Here is a 7,782-nt window from a genome sequence, read left to right on the forward strand (position 1 = left end):
TTAGTAGGGATAGCACCCACAGTATGCAGGGACGAATGGGATGCTTCTCACTGCTTGCAACTATTCATTTTGGCATACAGTGGTGCTTCAGAGTCCGCGAGTTGATGGCACAATCCAACAAGTTGGTTCATGCCTCTAATGTAAGAATGTGTTCGTATCCTATATCGCCATGCTCTGTAAGATTCACAAGTCTAAGATGGACCTGATGGGAAAAGGAAGGTGGGTGCAGATAAGGTGACAGGCAGATGCGGTGGTTTGCCCTATGGCCACAGTGGCGCAATATCTTGGTTCAAGGCCGGAGGGCGGTGAAGTTCCCTTGGTGCATGGGGACAAAGTCCCTTTAACAAGGTTCCAGTTTACAGCGATTTTTTTAGAAATGCGTGAAAGCCTTGGGTTGGGATGTAGTGAGATCCGGAACACGCAGAATAAAGAGAAAATACGAAGGGAATGTCGTAGAGGTAGGGCTGGACCTGTGCCCAGCAATGTGGGCACAACTAACAGGATCAGGGCAATGTGGGTGATGCAAAGGTAAGGGAGAAGAGGAGAACCAAGGGCCGAGATGCAAAAATGCGACTGGGGAGGCAAAGGTAAAGAGGAGGAACTACAAGAGGATAGAGGGCCTGCTCTAGGGAGCTTACAATCTAAAGGGGTGAGGCAGACTGACAAGAATCACAAAGTGGGGAGTCAGGATGAGGGGGACTAGAACTCAGAAGTAAGAGATATGAACAAGAGCGGGTAGTAAGAGGAACGGAGGAGGAGTGATGGTGAGGTGTAGCACGATTATTAAAGAACTGAGAAGGGTAGAGGTGGTCAGGGGAGAGGTTAGACAGGAAGGGTAGGCTTTCCTGAACAGATGGGTTTTGCGACCCTTTGTGTCCAACTAGTGATGTCCCGGCCATCTCCATGATGACCGGGGCGTCGCTTCCTGTCCCTGTGTCCCAGTTGCCTGGGTAACAACCGGGACGCATCAGGATCCCTGTTGCCGTGCCCGGCCAGCTGTCAAACAGCCGGGCGCGCGTGTGCAGGGCTGTCCAAGATCAGCCTATTAAGGCTGATTTACTTAACGGCAGTTGGGCACTCTGCTTTCCTTTTCTGTTTGGCAACTCTGCCAGGAATTCATTATGTATGCACCTGAAGCTTTTGCAGGGCCCTGCTCTGATTGGCCCCTGGCACCATTTAAAGCAGTGAGGACTGAGCCTCACTGCCGGTTATAGTGTTCAGTATCTGTATTGCTGCCAGCTTCTGTTTGGTGTTTGAACCTTAGGATTGCTTTCACGTGTATGACCTTCTGTCTGAACCATTGCCTGTGACCCTGACCATTTGCCTGTACCTGGACTCTGTACCTGTGCTCGTGACCCTGACCCTCCTGGTACCTGACATCTCCACCGGTGCTCTGTTCAGTCCGCAGACCTCTGGCCTGTCTTACTCTGTGCATTGCCTCTTGTACCTGTGCGCCGCCGTGCGTGCATAAACTTGTACTACTCAGAGCATAAGTCCTGGGGGCATCCGAGTACCTGTGAGCACAACCAGCCTCTATGGGAAAGGCGGCTGCTAAAGGTGAAGACCTCTAACCCTTGTTCTATAAGTTTATGCCACACAGGTGGCCATAACAGTCGGTTTCTTTGCCAACCATCATTCACCCGATGTGTCTTTTCTTTTGGTTTACAACACTTGGGGCTACGATTCTTTTCAGGTCCAGATTCTTTTTGAATATCACAACTGGTCTGTCCTCTAACACTATGCTACAGAGAATAATAGCCTTAAAATATTTATTTCATTAATAAAGGTGACAATTATTTTTCATTATAAAAGGGTGCACTTTTGTTTGTTTCTTTTACATTATTAAAAGGGTCATGAATTATATATTAGGGAGCACAACTTATATTTGGGTTGGGTACTAAATGGAGACATCGGAAATGTTGACGGTCAACTTGCCGCCATGAAAACGTCAGCAAGTTAAATGCCGACCCTTTCATTCAGATGAAGGCTTTGAAATGTCGGCAGTGTGATTGTCAACATTAAAAGACCAATGGCGGCGGATAGATGCCTTCTACCTAAACCTTTATATAGGGCTTTTACTGTGTCTTATTTACAGTCTTCATGTATCACTTATGTCTGGCACTACGGAATCTGTGACACCATACAAATAGACTTACAGTGGAAGGCTTTTTGGCTCCTTTGCCCCAGCCTCCTCCCTCCTCGTCACCCTAACCTAACCTGGTTGGTCTGTATTGATCAAATTAACCCAATAATTAGTCAATATTTGGCGAATGGGTCTATAAACCAAACAAACATGGCTCCCTCCATCATATAGACAAAGGGTGCACTTTACTCAACATTTAGATGGAATGAAAGTATCAAATTTTAACTTTGCAGTCTGGCTGGACCGAAATGCAAAATGTAGACTTAACCTCATGTATCAAACTCCCATTGTCCCATAGATTGTAAGCATGCGAGCAGCGGCCTTCTCACCTCTCTGTCTGTTTTACCCAGTTTGTTTATTAGTTTACTGTGTTTGTCCCCAATTGTAAAGCGCTACGGAATATGTTGCCGCTATAAAAATAAATGATGATGATCATCAAATACAAAGCTAATTATGTCTCTTTAACTTTTAATTGCCAGAGGGAGAGATATATACTCAAATAGTTCCTACTTTGAAGGGAATCAATATATATCATCAAAGTACATTTTGAGTGAATAATTTCTCCTTTCATCAGTATCCAAATGCCACTTCCTGTGTCCCGTCTTGTTCTTTATCCTTTCCCATGGCTAATATGCTTGAAGAATGATCACCGATTAAACTAACTCAAACTGCCCCTCTCCAGTTAGCTTCATGTCGCTTTCCCTAGAACCCTACTCTTTACCACAAGAAAGGCAAAGCGCCCTGCAGCTGTTCCCTCGCTCGGCACGTAGACCGAGCCTACAGGACAGAGCTGGTGCATAACACAACTAAAAATATTTCTGATGTCTCTGCATGATCCTCATTTTCTGCCATTCTGTTTGTTCTGAATCTGCACAAATTCTACATCTACGCCAGTAGTCTAATCAGAGCTTGTTTAGAAGAGGGATGTAGTGAGATTTTCCGTAGGAAACCAGACATGAGAATTTACTAGTGGTCGACAGTTGGGCGCAGTTTAGGGGATTTTCGTGTGTCCCTACAATTGAATGCTCCTTTATGTTTATGTATTTTCTTTAAAAAAACAAAACATTTTACTGGGTCGCAACAATGCAAACATAACATAAGTGACCATGTTTTTAAGAGTCATTGAGGTCACAGAAAAACTTATACAATTCCAACTCAACTTTTATAGTTGTGGGGGGTTCATATGACACACAAATAGGGGGATACGGGGAGATATGCAGGTGTATATTTTAAGGTCAAGGGATGGAGAAATGAATTAGTAGTGGTGGAAGTGGGGGGTATACAGGGGTATGTCATACCACCACTTTTCCTACTCTGTCTTCATTGTAACACTATCACATTCCAGTATCTTACATTCCCGCTACATTTTTCATACTGTCTACAGTCCCACTTTGACCACTGAGTGCTAAATTCTCGTGTACATGGGTCCAGTTCTCAACCAGACAAATGGGTGTAAGAGGGGAGGTACAGAGGAATAAGCGCAGTGTAGGGATATATTTTAATAGGAGTATATTTAGGGTTGGCTTTCTCAAAACAGACCTGCCCTAAGAATGTCCCCTGTCATGGAGATATGTATTTTCCTCCAGGGCTGTGATATGTCAGAAGTGATTTGTGAGTTCCTGGTAGTACATATTTAGCAGCCCGCTAGGACGTCAAAACCAAACTTTTTAGAGTATTTTTTAAGGTTTTCAGTTGGGAGGGGGAGAGAGAAAGGGTCAAAAATCCACTGATCTTTCTGAACCTGGGCGATAAAAAAAAGTGTTGAATTTTCATTAGTGAAATCAAATGCTCTTTGTGCATGAAGGAAATTGCTGTTGATGGTCATCCAAGGGAAGCCATTGTCCTTGTTTGGCAAAATTTACAGAGTCCCTTTGACCATTTAAGGCCTATTTTAAAGTTTTTGGAGTTGTGCAAATAAAATAGCGAACTTGCACTTTGTCATAACCATGTTTCCCTGCATGGGGGCCAAATTTATAAGGTGAGGGCAGATTTGGGAGGGAGCGTGTCCTAGCTCATCTCTAAATTGTAGTGTAAAAATAAAGCTGCTGGTATTTGTGAGCTACATGCAAAAGCAGCCTCTATTTACCCTGCGGCAAAAAATTTTAAAAAAAATAATTCATATTCACCCCTTGCATTGCAACATGGTTTGTCCGGAAGAAAATTTGCTCCATTTTTGCTATTGTCCGGCTGTGTGCAATATATAATATACCGTATTCTGAGACTAGTGAAACACAACTTTTATTAACCCCTGATTCCCAATGACTCGTGTTACCTTTTACATGGAAACATTTTGAAAATTTGTGCCTGTTTTGGCTATACGCCTCAATGTGTTGCTGTCACTTAGTTTTCTAATGATAAAATGTGGAACTATTTAAAAACAGCACTATATAAAATAATTTAACCACAAAGTGTTGGTTAACTGGTTTGGTGCATTTTAACAAATCGATTAACAATTGCACCACCCTGAAGTCCATGCATTATGACATTTGATGACCCAAATTTCACTTGGCGGCACTGAGATTTTGTTTGGTGCGGTGGCTGAATAACTGGAACAGTGCAATTGTTTCCCCCCCAGTTGTTCAGTGCTTGAGCTTTTAATTTAATATATTTGACTGTAAGGAATCCAGCAGCCGTACACTATTCATTACTATTTACATTGTACCTGCTGCAAATAGACAAGTGGATCTCACGGTGTAAAAGATTGACAGTTCTAAAGCCTAAAACAAATTTTCAGCCAGTGCTCAATAACAACCTTTTCCTTACAAGTGATACTATAGTTTTATACCCAAAGACTCTGTTCAAACATTCGCTGGCTTTGTTTAGCTTAACGCCTACAAACATCTCACATGAGTTTATACAGAACTGATAAGGACTGCAATGTAAGGCGCTGGACACTTCACTGTTTGGGTTTGTGAGCTGTTAATATACATTGTTTGCTTCAGTGACCCTGTAAGCCATGAGCGTGTTGGTCAGCGTATTGCTAGAGGAGGATTTGGGGGTCATTTACAAACCAGACAAAAGAGGTGCAGCCTATAGTTTGCGTGAATGAGCTTATTTGTCAGCTGTGCGGATTTTAGTGTGTTTGTGTGGACAATTTTGCGTGACCATTTAACGGATTGTGATCTGGCAAAAAAATAAAATAAAATGAACTTCAAAGTATCTACCATCATTTTGGGCCACCCCCTGAATTTATTATAATTTTCTTTTTTTTTTACTCTAAAATACTGTTTGCTGGAGCTTCATTTGTGGCTTTAATAATTCATTAACCACCTCAGAGGGTGTCTAAAAAATCATGTAATTATGCAAGGTTAGAAAAGGCACCTAGCAAACTGGTGAACACTTCCAAAAGTGCAATCTCCACACCTTAAATTTTAAACAAACTTGGCAAACGCTACCACTATAGGCATTTGGCTAGGGCGCCAGGATTTATGGGGCATTCTTATTTACTGTGGCGTCCTCACACTGTGAGGGTGTACCAGTGTGAGAAGTATAGGTGGGAGTAGGATAGGTGTGAGGGTGTACCAGTGTGACTAGTATAGGTGGGAGTAGGGTAGGTGTGAGGGTGCATTAGTGTGACTAGTATAGGTGGGAGTAGGGTAGGTGTGAGGGTGCATTAGTGTGACTACTATAGGTGGGAGTAGGGTAGGTGTGAGGGTGCATTAGTGTGACTAGTATAGGTGGGAGTAGGGCAGGTGTGAGGGTGTACCAGTGTGAGTAGGGTAGGTGTGCGGGTGCATTAGTGTGTGTAGTATAGGTGAGGGTAGGGAAGGTGTGAGGGTGCATTAGTGTGACTAGTATAGGTGGGAGTAGGGTAGGTGTGAGGGTGTACCAGTGTGACTACTATAGGTGGGAGTAGGGTAGGTGTGAGGGTGCATTAGTGTGACTAGTATAGGTGGGAGTAAGGTAGGTGTGAGTAGTATAGGTGGGAGTAGGGCAGGTGTGAGGGTGTACCAGTGTGAGTAGTATAGGTGGGAGTAGGGTAGGTGTGAGGGTGCATTAGTGTGTGTAGTATAGGTGAGGGTAGGGAAGGTGTGAGGGTGCATTAGTGTGTGTAGTATAGGTGAGGGTAGGGAAGGTGTGAGGGTGCATTAGTGTGTGTAGTATAGGTGAGGGTAGGGAAGGTGTGAGGGTGCATTAGTGTGTGTAGTATAGGTGAGGGTAGGGAAGGTGTGAGGGTGCATTAGTGTGTGTAGTATAGGTGAGGGTAGGGAAGGTGTGAGGGTGCATTAGTGTGACTAGTATAGGTGGGAGTAGGGTAGGTGTGAGGGTGCATTAGTGTGTGTAGTATAGGTGAGGGTAGGGAAGGTGTACCAGTGTGTGTAGGTGGGAGTAGGGTAGGTGTGAGGGTGTACCAGTGTGTGTAGGTGGGAGTAGGGTAGGTGTGAGGGTGCATTAGTGTGTGTAGTATAGGTGGGAGTAGGGTAGGTGTGAGGGTGCATTAGTGTGACTAGTATAGGTGGGAGTAGGGTAGGTGTGAGTAGTATAGGTGGGAGTAGGGTAGGTGTGAGGGTGTACCAGTGTGTGTAGGTGGGAGTAGGGTAGGTGTGAGGGTGCATTAGTGTGTGTAGTATAGGTGGGAGTAGGGTAGGTGTGAGGGTGCATTAGTGTGACTAGTATAGGTGGGAGTAGGGTAGGTGTGAGTAGTATAGGTGGGAGTAGGGTAGGTGTGAGGGTGTACCAGTGTGAGTAGTATAGGTGGGAGTAGGGTAGGTATGAGGGTGCATTAGTGTGTGTAGTATAGGTGAGGGTAGGGAAGGTGTGAGGGTGTACCAGTGTGTGTAGGTGGGAGTAGGGGCTCATTTTTAATAGAGATGGGTTTTCAGAGAACTTTTAAAGATTTGAAGGCTTTGATTTGATTCGCACAAGTGGGTGGCAGCACGGGAGATGTCTTGTAGGCGGGATTGAGAGGTGGTTACCAGAGATGAAGCACTTGCATTCGGCTGTCCCTGCTGTAATATTATCTGCTACATGTGATAGCGAAGTATGCTAGAGTACAGTACTATCTTCTTTCATCACATAGAACACGTGTATTATTGAGGAAGGATCCGCACATTAGATGACACAAATCTCCACGTGTGGCATGCTGTTGCTAGACAGAGGTCATTTCATAATTGTAAACTGTAACACTATAGGTAGGGTGAAAATTATTTTGAATTGGGAATTGCTCTTTAAGAAAATAAAACAATCATATTTAAAAGGTCGAAGTTTCTATATATAAACACAATGTATATATCAGGTCAGAGTTCACCTAAGGACGCTTCTTACCCCTTTTACGTATAGGCAGCCATACTGCTGATTAGTGCACATTAGAGCGTTCCCTTTCTAAGATGATAAACTTCCTACAGGAAATGAATGTGCCAGGTTTCTTAGGAGACAAAGGTATTTTGTGTACTGTTCCAGTTACTTTTCACCAGGAACACACGTCCTCGGCCTGTACAAGCTCCCGGCTGTCTCTGTTTCTTCTGTGTACAGTTTGTAGGATCAATGATATAACAAGGATTAGTTCATGAATCGGTTGGTAAAGCGAGGTAATCCCTGGACAATATTCTGCTTTGTGTGTTTTTAGAAGGGATATTTCTTCTCTGAGCTTTTGCCGGATTACTCATTCTATCCTAATTATTTCGTCCTCTTTAAACCTC

Source organism: Mixophyes fleayi, chromosome 8 (genome assembly GCF_038048845.1).
Source record: "Mixophyes fleayi isolate aMixFle1 chromosome 8, aMixFle1.hap1, whole genome shotgun sequence".
NCBI classification, from domain to species: domain Eukaryota; kingdom Metazoa; phylum Chordata; class Amphibia; order Anura; family Limnodynastidae; genus Mixophyes; species Mixophyes fleayi.